The sequence below is a fragment of the Dendrobates tinctorius genome, unplaced genomic scaffold, assembly GCF_039654945.1.
Source record: "Dendrobates tinctorius isolate UK_male_01 unplaced genomic scaffold, ASM3965494v1 ptg000075l, whole genome shotgun sequence".
NCBI lineage: Eukaryota > Metazoa > Chordata > Amphibia > Anura > Dendrobatidae > Dendrobates > Dendrobates tinctorius.
Window position 1 is genome coordinate 4,833,372 of NW_027361743.1, and position 14,181 is coordinate 4,847,552.

Genomic DNA, 14,181 nt, shown 5'->3' on the forward strand with positions numbered 1-14,181 from the left:
TTTTTGATCACCACTTAACCCCTTTCCGACATTAGACGTAACTTTACGCCAATGTCAGACTCCCTCCCTTTGATGTGGGCTCTGGCGCTGAGCCCACATCTTTCCCGGGACATGTCAGCTGTTCAAAACAGCTGACATGTGCCCGAAACAGCAGAGGCTGAAATCGCCATCCACCCACGGCTATTAACCTGTTAAATGCTGCTGCCAAACTCTGACAGCGGCATTTAACATGTGCTTCCAGCAATCGTGCTGGAAATCCGCCCACTGGTGACTCCGTCACATGATCGCAGGTCACCGATGGGTTGGCATAACAAGAGGTCTCCTATAGACCTCTATGGTAGTCAGTGCTGAATTGCTATGAACGCTGCCTGGTGGTCGGTGCGCATTGCAAGTGAGTAATTCTGCTACATACAGGTGATCTTATCATCGCCTGTATGTAGCAGAGCCGATCGGGTTATGTCAGCTTCTAGTCTCCTATGGAGGCTATTGAAGCATGTCAAAAGATAAAAAAAATGTAAAAAAAAAATAAAAAAAACCCATAACATTTCAAATCACCCCCCTTTTGCCCCATTCAAAATAAAACAATAAAAATAAAATCAAACATACACATATTTGGTATTACCGCGTTCAAAATCGCCTGATCTATCAGTATAAAAAAGGATTAATGAGCGTAATGAGAAAAAAAAGTCAATACGCCAGAATTTTTTTTTTGGTTGCCACATCATTGCATTAAAATGCAATAATGGGCGATCAAAAGAACGTATCTGCACCAATATAGTATCATTAAAAACGTCAGCTCGGTACGCAAAAAATAAGCCCTCACCCAACCCCAGATCACGAAAAATGGAGACGCTACGGGTGTCGGAAAATTACGCAATTTTTTTAAAATAAAGTTTGGAATTTTTTTTCACCACTTAGATAAAAAAAGAACATAAACATATTTGGTGTCTATGAACTCGTAATGACCCGCAGAATCATAATGGCAGGTCAGTTTTAGCATTTAGTGAACCTAGCAAAAAAGCCAAACAAAAAACAACTGTGGGATTGCACTTTTTTTGCAATTTCCCCGCACTTGGAATTTTTTCTCCATTTTCTAGTACAAAACATGGTAAAACCACTGGAGTCTTTCAAAAGGACAACTCATCCCACAAAAAACAAGCCCTCACATGGCCATATTGACTGAAAAATAAAAAAGTTATGGCTCTGGGAAGAATGTGATCAAAAAATGAAAATGCAAAACCAAAAATACCTCTGGTTGTTAAGGGGTTAAATTAAAAAATAACCTAGGCATGTTTGATGTCTATGAACTCAAAATGACCTGGAGAATCATAATAGCAGGTCAGTGTTAGCATTTAATGAACATGGTAAAAAATATAACCAAAATAAACTGTGGAATTGCACCTTTTTTTGCAATTTCACCGCACTTGGAATTTTTTTTTCCCGTTTTCCAGTACACGATATGTTAAAACCAATGATGTCATTCAAAAGTACAACTTGTCCCGCAAAAAAACAAGCTCTAATATGGCCATATTGAGTGAAAAATAAAAAGTTATGGCTCTGGGAAGAAGAGCAAAAAAACAAAAATTCAAAACCTAAATATCCCAGCCGTTTTTTTTCCATGTAATCTAAGATAAAAATTATGTAGGGACAGAGACCCTAATTCCAGTGATGTGTCACTTACAAGGCTGTGTTTGGCTGTTTCAATAAAATCATCAGGAGATTATCACTTTAGGACAAGATGTTTTGTGCATTCTGGTCCATCCCCACACTCACCACTGATTGGCAGTTTTCTGCCTATGCAGAGTGTACACAGAAAGCTGCCAGTTAGTGGTGTGGTTGGGGTTATGCACAGCTCTGAATTCTGCTAGATCTGCAGCAGAGAAAACAGGGATTGTATCAAAATGACAGCAAGCAATGCAATGATATATCAATGGAATCAGGGTCTCTGCCCTTACATCCTGCTGCTCGCAGATCACATAGCAAAAGCCTGCTGACAGATTCCCTTTAAATTGTGTTCTTCAAAAAAAAGTGCAGTAAATACTATTCTCCAAAATTTGTTATAAGTTTTTGACACTTTTTGCATAGTTAGAATAAGAATATTGGCTATGCGATTTTGTAAAATAAGCCACATTTAATAAAGATATGCACCACTTTAACTTGTAGTTGCAACAAGGGCAACTGGGGGGGGGTACTTGTAGCCGACTTACTTTAAGGCACAGTCTACTGAGCAAACGGTCAACGAGCACCCCCGGTCCCTTGAAACAGCTTCTTCCCATGGGTTACCTTTCCTTCCTTTGGGCCACAGCAATCAAGCAATAGAAGTCCACGAACACAGCTGTAGTCCAATAGGGAATAACTTTTCTTATTAAACAATGATGAAGAGGAAAGAAAAGACAAGTTCAACACTGGCTTCCTGCTCTCTCCCTCACACTTGCTACGGCCGTACCCACAACGGCCGCAGTAGCCGAAGTTTGCAGTAGTCCACTTGATGGGATCAGGTCTGATGTGCCCAAGCTTCTGACCAGGGGCAGCAGCTTCCTGCCGCCTTTTCTGTGCTGGCCCAGCCCATAACATTAACTATTGTCTGTCTGTAACTCTACATCAGTGGAACAGCACAGACAATTTAGAGGACACTTACACAATACCACAATGTATATAGAACACTACAAAATAAGGCAATCGAGTATGATCACATGGTATTTAAGGTGGGCTACAACAAACAGTACACAGTGAGAACATATATGAGACATATCATATACAAGTTTTGTCACAAAGGAGGTTGCATAGGTTCCACGTGGGGGAGGGGGAGATGAGGGGTCGTGCCACCTTCTTACATAGTCACTAAATGTTTGTATAAATCTGAGGAAGGGAAGTGTCCAACATACAGATGTCTCTTTCCTTATCTGTACTCTATGTGCAACATGTCTTGTGATGTTTCTTTAACAAAAAATGTTTTTGTTACTGTGTCGGGAGATGGTTGTGCTCCATGTGTCCATAATGTGCTCACCCGATGGTTGAGCTGTGAATTGCAGTCTGCTGAGAGCTTTACTTGCATGTCATGATATTGTATTTAATGTATATAACAAAAAATTGGTGCCAGTAACAAAGTTTGCCGAACGTGTAGGGAGGGCAAGTCCGTAACTAGTGACCAGCTATGAGTATCATGCCACGAGCTCCATTTTTAGAAAATTACATTATTTAAAAAAAATCTTCTGTTTTATTCTAGATGGAACACAAAAGTTACACTCATAATTGATCCTTATTATATTTGCCCTGGGACATTGCTGCAAACTATCAGGACTGAAAGGAAATGTAGGCATGAGCCATGAATATAGAGCACAGAGAACTGTCTAGACAGGATCCAATCATTGCAACGCCTCAGCTACGAGAGGTCTGTATAGGGTTACTGCCTCTGAAAGAAAAGCAGTAAGGTCGTGTTCACTGACAAAAAGCAGAGGTATTAAAGGAGTTTCCAGCTTTGGAGTACAAGTCTGCAGTCTCTCTGTGTGACTGCAGAATTGTGAATCCTCACAGCGCGCACAGTGAGCGCAGTCAGGATTCTCCGGGGTCGGCTCCAGAAGTGGCGTTGTTCATGTGACAACAAGTATTCAATTTACATACTGTCAGCCACATTCTGGCTAGTCGTGTCCGTCCTCTCACAATACACTTACATGTCTAGTCGTCACGTGCCCAAATGTGTGCAAATCAAATACTTGCAGGCACACGTCAGCATCGAAGATTTCTGATAGCGTGTGCCCTGCGCGTTGTGAGTATTCACAAGTATGAAATCACATAGAAGTCAGACAACCCCTTTAAACCTAGTCATAATATTGTTTTTAAATTTGCATTGTGAGAAATTCCAGAAAAGCCATGGTGGACACTTCTGTCCAGTGGCGTGGTGGAGAGTACTTTTGCGGCAGAAGCAATATTACTGAATCCTCGTATAATATACAGTTGTCCCAATATAATAATAATAATAATAATAATAATAATAATAATAATTTTATTTCTATAGCGCCGACATATTCCGCAGCACTTTACATTTCAGAGGGGACTTGTACAGACAATAGACATTACAGCAAAACAATAATCACATAGATCATAACAGATACCAAGAGGAGTGAGGGCCCTGCTCGCAAGCTTACAGTCTATGAGGAAAGAGGTAGACACGGAAGGTGGGTGGTAACAGTTGCCCTGATTGTTTGGACCAGCCATAATGTTAAGTGTGTAACAGTACAGACACAGAGGGCTAATAGATGCATAAAGCATGTGGGAACATGATGCGGGAAATCTGGTTATGGTAAAACTTTCGGCTGTGCCACACAGGGAGAGTTAGGCTATGTGCGCACGTTGCGGAGTCTCCCGTGGTGCCTCCTTCTCGGTATCCGAGTTCCAGCAGCGTCTGCTGGGACTTGGTAGTGCTTTCTAGCACAGGTACCTCCTGCTTAGTAAACGTGCTCCAGCACCGACAGCTGGTCCACGGTTGTGCCATTGACTCTTGTAGCTTCTGCTACCCATCCGGGTTTCAGCACCGTCAGCTGGTTCTCGGCTGTGTCTTTGGCACGGGTACTCCCTCCTGCCCAGCCTGGTTCCAGCACGCCTGCTGTTTCCGGGTAGTGTCAACGTCACTTTGCCACCAATACGTTGTCCTGTCGTGTTGCGGTCGGGTTAGCCGAGTCTATGGTGCCTGCAGTTTAGGTGCTTCCCATGAGGGCTGCAGGTTCTGGTAATAAAGGTTGGTTCCATAGTGCCAATAGTGTAGGGGAAGTGGACTGATGTATGGACCTGTCTGCAGTGGGAAGGCAAAGGTGTAGTGTATTGTAGGTGGACTGTAATAGTGAAAGATGGGAAACAGCTGGAGATAAAGATGTAGAGTGTAATATTGGAATTTGACCACAAGATGGGAGTAGAGAGAGTTGTGAGAAAAGGACTGAACACCAGTCATTGGCTGAAGAAACTGCAAAGTCATGGGGGGCGGGGTTACCAGAACGAGAAGGGCATAAAAGAGGGAGAGAAAGTTCTGGAAGGGTCAGTCAGTCAAGAGAGAAGAGCTGAGGAGAAGAGTAGAAGTACAGTGCTGAAGCTCCAGAAGGGTCAGACATCTGAGACAGTCAGGGGGGTGACCCTGACAGGAGAAGCCGCAGACGGAGAGACAGGAAAGTCACAGACTGAGAGAGGCTGGGGGGTACCACAAGACGGACTGACTCGGGCAGGCGAAGCGCTGCTGTGGATAGGCCTAGGGCAGCTGCAATGAAAGAGCCGCGAGGGCCATCATATGGAAGTAAGAAGGAAGCGAAGGTACCCGGGCCTGTGTGCGGAGAGTGTCTAGCTGCTGCTGTATGTTGCTGCGGTCGTCAGGAGGATGGCCAATAAAGAGGACCTGTTGAGGTAGCTCTTTTGGGAGGGCTAAATTAACCCTTCATGGTTGATCCAGTGATTTCCAAATTATTCCAGTGTTGCTAGCAACTAAAATGACCACACGGAGACTGGGGTCTCTGTACGGGAGGATCAAGGCAGATCACTAAGCCCCTTTATTTTAGTCACTTCTTTTATAATCTTTTGCTTAATTATGCAAGGTTCTCAAGTACCAATAGCATCATTTCACTTTATAAGCCAATAATATTGCAAGAAAACCGGAAACTACATATATGTCCGTATCCAAATAGAAAGTAGTATAATGGCATATTCTTCAGAGTTTTACACCCCCGCCTCCCTTATCTTATACAGATGGGAACAGTCTGGTTTCATGACAGCCCATGCCAATTACAAAAATTTATCTTACAGCAACAAAAATTAAGAAAGGAAACCTTACAGAGAAATGGAGAAGTGAAACTTAAGCTCTGATTTTAGTATTAACCCTTCACATTCCCCCCTAGATAAATTTTTTTAACACATATGCAGCATCAGTGGTGCTATCCCAAGCTAACAGCTTGAGGGGTACTGGTCTTCACATGACTGATGCCGTGTTACCAGTCATGGCTGTCGCAGCGCACCCATCCCCCCTGTATACTGCAGTTCACGAATAACAATTTTTGATGATGGTGGTAGGGATCTTTTGTAGGTAGGCATGTGCTTGGCTTCAACATCTTCATCAAGTAGCCTTTTGAGATCGGTGCAGAGAAGAGCAGGGGCAACGACACCTTTGGTATCATCATTAGCTGTCTTAGTGCAGAATTTCCTAATACATACAGAAATACACCAAAGAACAAGTTTTAGTATCACATATACAACAAAGATACAGGCAGCAATGTGTAACAAGCTTTGTAAGATCCCAGCTATCCAGCCCCCAATTCCCTTAAATCAATTGGCTGGATTGAGAAAGGACAAGATATCTGACCACCAACTGCCCTTAGTACGATCATTATCTTTATCGTATTGATCTGAGTCATTGAATATCTTCTAACTTTAACTTTTAACTTCTACCAATAATAATATGGAAAATGCGAAAAACCAAAACATTATGTCCCCTTATTTGCTATTGGCTTGTTGGGTGATGAGGAGAACTTGATCGGGACCGTCATACAAGGGTTCTAGTCCATGCTTCCTGACATGCCTCTTCACGACTACCAAATCACCAGGCTGCAGGTTATGACAAGTGTCGGTTTCTGCTGAATCTGGAAAAGAAAAGGAAACTAGAACATAGGTGTTAGCAAGATTTTTACTAAGCAGAATAACATATTGAACAACACGGTCAGTTTCTTCTGATAACTGCTGGGGCTGGAAATTTGCAACTGGGGGCCTAGTACCAAACAATATCTCATATGGGGACAAGCCATATTTTGCAATAGGGGTAGTACGAATGTGGTATAGTACAATGGGTAGGAGCTCTGGCCATGGAGCCGTAGTCTCCTGCATCATTTTGGTCAATTGTCCCTCAGTGTGCCGTTCAGCCTCTCAACTTCCCCACTGGATTGTCGGTGGTACGGAGTATGGAGGGCTACAGTGGATCCAAGCATTGTCAGAACTTCTTAGTACACATGAGAAGAAAAGGCCGGACCTTGATCACTTTCAACAACTTCTAGAATCCCATATCTGCATATAACTTCCATCACCAGTTTCTTCGCTGTAGTTTTTGCAGTCATGTTGGTAACAGGGAATGCTTCTGGCCAACTGGAGAACCGGGGCCCAGTAGAATTTTTGCACCAGTGCGAGGGCCTAATTCTTTCCTCGATGTGTAGGTCCATGTGGCAATAGCAGGGTACATCCACTTAGGGAGACACACAAGTCGGTCTTTTTCCAGAGACCATTTTCCATTCGTGCCCCATCAGTCTTCCATTGCTTCACCTCTTCCTTTGGAGACATTCTCTGCATCGTCATTAAGCGGTCTCTCAGGCTTTGACAGAAAACTTCAGTCTGTTGTAGATCATCAGGTTCTTGTAGGGTCAATGCTTCTTGTAACTGTTTACGCTGAGAGCGTGTGGTCACCATAGTTGGTATGGTTGGTTCAACGGGTAAAAGGGCGGCGGCTTTTGCTTGCATATCCGCAAATGTGTTGCCAACAGTCTATGGACTGGTCCTAGGACCGTGCGCCTTAACTTTGATAAAAGCCACCTGAGTAGGTAATTTGATCGAGCCCATGAGGGTTTTAACATCTTCAGCATTTTTCACTGGGGTTCCGGCAGTAGTAATAAACCCTCGATTGGCTCATAGAGCCCCAAAATCGTGAGCAATACCAAATGCATACCGTGAGTCCGTGTATATATTAGCCCGTCTGTTCTTGGCCAAAGTACATGCAGTAGACAGAGCCTGGAGTTCTGCTTCTTGTGCTGACTGTGAGGGCGGGAGTGCAGCTGTGTGCACTACAGTGTCCTCTGTGGTAACAGCGTATCCCGTGTGGAATCTACCAAACTCGTCAGCATATCTTGAACCATCCATGTATAACACCAGATCAGGTATTGGGAGTGGATTCTCACTGACATTTGGTGGAGTAGCTGTTTCTTCAGTCAGAAGTTGGAAACAATCATGTTGGAGGTAATCCTCATCACTGCCATCTTTCCTTATAGTTCATTATGCCGTCTTTCAAGGCGTTGTAAAGGGGTTGCATTATGCGGGATGCATCCGGTATCCACTGACAACAATAAGTACATAAGAAAACGCTGGCGTTCAGTTTCATCTTTGGGGAAAGGAAGGGAGCTGACAGCTATTATTCTTTCTTCTGCGTGGTGTCTGACACCCTGAAGGAGACAGTGACCCAAGAATATCACTTGACCAAGGCAGAACTGAAGTCCCAAGGCCGAAACCCGACAGTTCAGTGCTGCCAGATGCTTAAGGAGGCTAACAGTGGCAGAAATGGCAAAAGACACTCGCTCATATTTTTTTGCAAACTGGTTGGGACTGGCTTGGGCCCCTTGTGGCATAACTGTCCATATTAGCTGTCGTCCCTGATAAGTGAATGCACACAGAAACTGACAGTCTGGGTGTAACGGAATGCTAAAGAAGGCATTGGAAAGATCAATAACTGTAAACCAAGCAGCATCCTGGGGTATTTGGGACAAAAGAGTATGAGGATTAGGCACCAGGTTTGAGAAACACTTTTACTGGTTCTACAGGCATTTTCCCTATATCATTTGGCCCTTTTGACCAGAGTTTAGATGGTATCTCTGAGAGGTATGGGGTGAGTCATTGATCCTCAGGCAATATTGGGGGTGGACCTGGGCCTATCAGGGCCATCATAACTGTGGGAAGGGCATGCAAAATACAGATTTATCTTCACTGTCTTCATCTACATAGGGATTATATAACAAAAAAAAACATCTGACCATCATCTTGGAATAGTATTCTGGAGCAGAACTGTGATAACAAATCTGCCCCTAATAAATTTACTGGATATGTGGGAGAGATCACAAACTGAGCAGTAACGAGAATTAGCAGGGAGGGGCTGAGGAGCAGGGTTCCCACTAGCTGAAGTCTGAGGAAGGGGGGTGAGAGTTTGCTGTGTGGGCTGAAGGGCATACTGTGTGCTTGCAGCTGCGGTGGGGGCTGGAGGCTGCTGTTTGCTCTTTTTTTTTTTCCTCTCCTGAACCAAGCGGGTTAAAGTCTTCTGAAAACTTTTTTTTTTTCCTCTGGAGCTGGTAAATGGAAGGGTTGGCTACTCATAACCACTAGCAATAACGGGGACTAAGGCTAGCGGTGGATGATAATAGGTGCTGTCAGCAAAGGTGGGGGCTACGACTCTCTGTCTCCTTGTGCCACAATTAAAACAAATTATAACAGACCTCTCTCCGCTGAGGATTAGTAACTCCACATACAGCACAGATCCACCCGGCAGGATCATAGGGTGGGGGCATACTGAGTTTTGGTAGTCCAGGTTACATCGGTGCCTTAGGGTTAAGGGGCACAGAGCTTACAGTCGGGAGGAGGCTTGATTTCCTGGGGAGGGACCTTATCATCTAGCAGGGAAACGTCACTTTTAACTATTTGTCTGCCTGACACATTCTCTCATTAATCTCAGTTCCTTCTTTAACCAATCACATTCTCATACCACAGTCACTTTCTTGAACCATAAAACATCCCGTCCCTGTCATAATAGACAATTTTTCCTTCTTCAACATAGCAGTAACAGAAACAATCAGAATTCACTTGCTGTTCAATTTCCACATAACCTTCATTATACAATTCATGTGCCAAGCCACGGAATTCCTCAGCGCCTTTAAGTAATCCATCATCAGTCAACCTTTTAACTCCTTCATCCCATAGCGAAGGCTGCAACCTCCCGCCCTTAGGAAATCCCAGAATCGAAAATATTTTTCCTGCATTCCTGACAAATTTCTTTCCTCGTCTTTGAATCATAAGACTAACAGTATCTGATCCTTCACACAATTCCAAACTTTTCTTTTTCTTCCACAGAAACATAATTCTCTCCTTTAGAGCTAAATATCCTGACAAATTGTGCACAGATCTGGAGCGGCCGTTTCAGTCTCTGTTCCACTGGGTCAACCCCCTCTGGGAAGCCCAAAATTCGCGGTACTCAGTGAAAGGAGGAGGGCGTCTCAGACTATCCCTACGGACACCTCTGGTTATATATAACTATCTATATATACCTGAGTTGCGTATCCTACCCATCTTCGATCACATCACCACGCCTGATAACTAACAATGATCAGGATTTCAGGATATTTTGACTATAAAGAGAGCCACAATCACTGGTCAATCTGGGGTGTCCGTCCCTTATGAGGTACGGTTCGAGCACTGGGCCCCCAACGGGACTACACCTCTATATGATTCCACCCATGAATCACCCCACCAGGGGACAAACCTCAGATCCTCTTTGCAGCAACAAGCACAGGAAAACCTCACCACCGGTCAGTCTGAACAGTATAACTGCCAACTTACCGTGGTTGTCATGGGGGGGTGATCAGTCCCAATTTTCCAGCACCTGTGTCCGCTCCGAGGGTCCTTTGTGTTGTTGTCCTCCGGGGGCAGAGGTGTCCCTGTTCAGGTAGCTATTTTGGGAGGGCTAAATTAACCCTTCATGGTTGATCCAGTGATTTCCAAATTATTCCAGTGTTGCTAGCAACTCAAATGACCACACGGAGACTGGGGTCTCTGTACGGGAGGATCGAGGCAGATCACTAAGCCCCTTTATTTTAGTCACTTCTTTTATAATCTTTTGCTTAATTATGCAAGGTTCTCAAGTACCAATAGCATCATTTCACTTTATAAGCCAATAATATTGCAAGAAAACAAACTGGAAACTACATATATGTACGTATCCAAATAGAAAGTAGTATAATGGCATATTCTTCAGAGTTTTACACCCCCGCCTCCCTTATCTTATACAGATGGGAACAGTCTGGTTTCATGACAGCCCATGCCAATTACAAAAATTTATCTTACAACAACAAAAATTAAGAAAGGAAACCTTACAGAGAAATGGAGAAGTGAAACTTAAGCTCTGATTTTAGTATAAACCCTTCACAGACCTGTTGGACGCACTTCAGTCTCTGTCTCAGTCTGTTTCCAGCGAAGAAAGGGGTCACCCCCCAGTCGGCCCACCTACCTACAATAGGACAAGCACCCCCTGTAGGACTGTGGGTTTCGGTAACTGCGTCCGGCTCGCGGCCTTGCAACTTTGTTTTTCATGGATACCTTCTGCTACCCATCCAAGTTCCAGCACCGTCAGCTGCTTTTCGGCAGTGCCTTTGGCTGAGGTGCCTCCTTCTCGGTATCTGAGTTCCAGCAACGTCTGCTTGTCCTTGATAGTGCTTTGTAGCACAGGTACCTCCTGCTTAGTAACCCTTCTCCAGCACCATCAGCTGGTCCACAGTTGTGCCATTGGCTCTTGTTCCTTCAGCTGCCACTCTGGGTTCCAGCACCGTCAGCTGGTTCTCGATAGTTCCATTGACTCTTGTAGCTTCTGCTACCCATCCGGGTTCCAGCACCGTCAGCTGGTTCTCAGCAGTGTCTTTGGCATGGGTACTCCCTCCTGCCCAGCCTGGTTCCAGCACGCCTGCTGTTTCCGTGTAGTGTCAATGTCACTTTGCCACCAATACGTTGTCCTGTCGTGTTGCGGTCGGGTTAGCCAAGTCTATGGTGCCTGCAGTTTCGGTGCTTCCTATGTGGGCTGCGGGTTCTGGTAATAAAAACTGGTTCCTTAGTGCCAATAGGATAAGCACCCCCTGTAAGCACTGTGGGTTTCGGTAATTGCGGCTGGCTCGCGGCCTTGCAACTTTGTTTATCATGGGTACCTTCTGCTACCCATCCGGGTTCCAGCACCGTCAGCTGGTTCTCGACAGTGCCTTTGGCCTAGGTGCCTCCTTCTCGGTATCCGAGTTCCAGCAACGTCTGCTGGTCCTTGGTAGTGCTTTCTAGCACAGGTACCTCCTGCTTAGTAACCGTGTTCCAGCACCATCAGCTGGTCCACGGTTGTACCATTGGCTCTTGTTCCTTCTGCTGCCCCTCCGGGTTCCAGCACCGTCAGCTGATCCTCGCTAGTTCCATTTGCTCTTGCAGCTTCTGCTACCCATCCGGGTTCCAGCACCGTCAGCTGGTTCTCGACAGTGCCTTTGGCATAGGTGCCTCCTTCTCGGTATCCGAGTTCCAGCAACGTCTGCTGGACCTTGGTAGTGCTTTCTAGCACAGGTACCTCCTGCTTAGTAACCGTGCTCCAGCACCGTCAGCTGGTCCACGGTTGTGCCATTGGCTCTTGTTCCTTCAGCTGCCACTCTGGGTTCCAGCACCGTCAGCTGGTTCTGGATAGTTCCATTGACTCATGGAGCTTCTGCTACCCATCCGGGTTTCAGCACCGTCAGCTGGTTCTCGGCAGTGTCTTTGGCATGGGTGCTCCCTCCTGCCCAGCCTGGTTCCAGCACGCCTGCTGTTTCCGGGTAGTGTCAACGTCACTTTGCCACCAATACGTTGTCCTGCCGTGTTGCGGTCGGGTTAGCCGAGTCTATGGTGCCTGCAGTTTCTGTGCTTCCTATGTGGGCTGCGGGTTCTGGTAATAAAGGCTGGTTCCATAGTGCCAATTGGACAAGCACCCCTTGTAAGGACTGTGGGTTTCGGTAACTGCGGCTGGCTCGCGGCCTTGCAACTTTGTTTTTCATGGGTACCTTCTGCTACCCATCCGGGTTCCAGCACCGTCAGCTGGTTCTCGACAGTGCCTTTGGCCTAGGTGCCTCCTTCTCAGCATCCGAGTTCCAGCAAAGTCTGCTGGTCCTTGGTAGTGCTTTCTAGCACAGGTACCTCCTGCTTAGTAACTGTGTTCCAGCACCGTCAGCTGGTCCACGGTTGTGCCATTGGCTCTTGTTCCTTCTGCTGCCCCTCCATGTTCCAGCACCATCAGCTGATCCTCGCTAGTTCCATTTGCTCTTGCAGCTTCTGCTACCCATCCGGGTTCCAGCACCGTCTGCTGGTTCTCGGCAGTGCCTTTTGCCTAGGTGCCTCCTTCTCGGTATCCGAGTTCCAGCAACGTCTGCTGGACCTTGGTAGTGCTTTCTAGCACAGGTACCTCCTGCTTAGTAACCGTGTTCCAGCACCGTCAGCTGGTCCACGGTTGTGCCATTGGCTCTTGTTGCTTCTGCTGCCCCTTCGGGTTCCAGCACCGTCAGCTGGTCCTCGCTAGTTGCATTTGCTCTTGTTCCTTCTGCTACCCATCCGGGTTCCAGTACCGTCAGCTGGTTCTTGGCAGTTCCTCCGTCTTCTTCTACCTTCTGCTACTGACTACTGACGATGTCCCTGAAGACGATGACCCTGAAGACCACACTGAAGAAGACCAAAAAGATGATCCTGAAGAAGATGACCAAGAGGACAAAGAACATGAAGACAGCCACCAAGATGCAGAACAACAAGAAACAGAAGTCCAAGAAGCAGAAGAACAAAAAGCAGAAGAACCAAAAGCAGAAGAACATTAAGCAAAAGACTAAAAATCAGAGCAAAAGATATTATCTAAATTATAAGCAGAAGAAGACTAAGCAGTGTATGGGGTGAGTCCGTTCCTCCTCATGGTGCCCCTGGAAAATGCCTGCTGCTGCAGGCCAAACTGAAAGCGGACAAGTCCTGTTGTAAATCTTTTGTGACAGGCAGAACGGAGGGTGTAATCTTCAAACTTTTATAGATAACAACTACAGGAATGCCTGTCACAAATAAGAATATGATGAAGAAGAAGAATAGGAAGAAGATGAAGAAGTAGAATATGAAGAAGAATAATCGTTGAATAAGAAGAATATGAATAATGTACAAAAAAAGAATAATAGGAAGAAGGTGAAGAAGAAGAAAATGAATAAGGTGAAGAAGAAGTTGATCAAAAAGATGCTGCCGCTGTGGGAGAAGTAAAAAAGAAGGTGAACAGCATGGAAGTAGTGAAACATACATATCTGACAAAATATAAAATAGGTTAACATTGTCAATATCTTTGTTATTCCGAACGTCTTTAAAAAAAAATGTATTCCTGCTATTCAATTTGATTGGGCTAAACCTCTGTGCCTTTAATGTCTCCTCCACCTCCCCCAATACATTCTACATTATTATTAGTTGTTTTTCTTCATGTAGAATTAACCTACAAGGAAAGAAAGGGTTTTTTTTTAATTCCGATATTTCTGTCCCATTGACTTGAATGGGACTTCCGGTATCGGAATCGGTGATACTCGATACTTTTTGGATATCGGCTGATCCAATCCGATCTGATATTTCTCAATATCGAATGTCATCGCTCAACACTAGTCCTAAACCTTCTGACGTTCA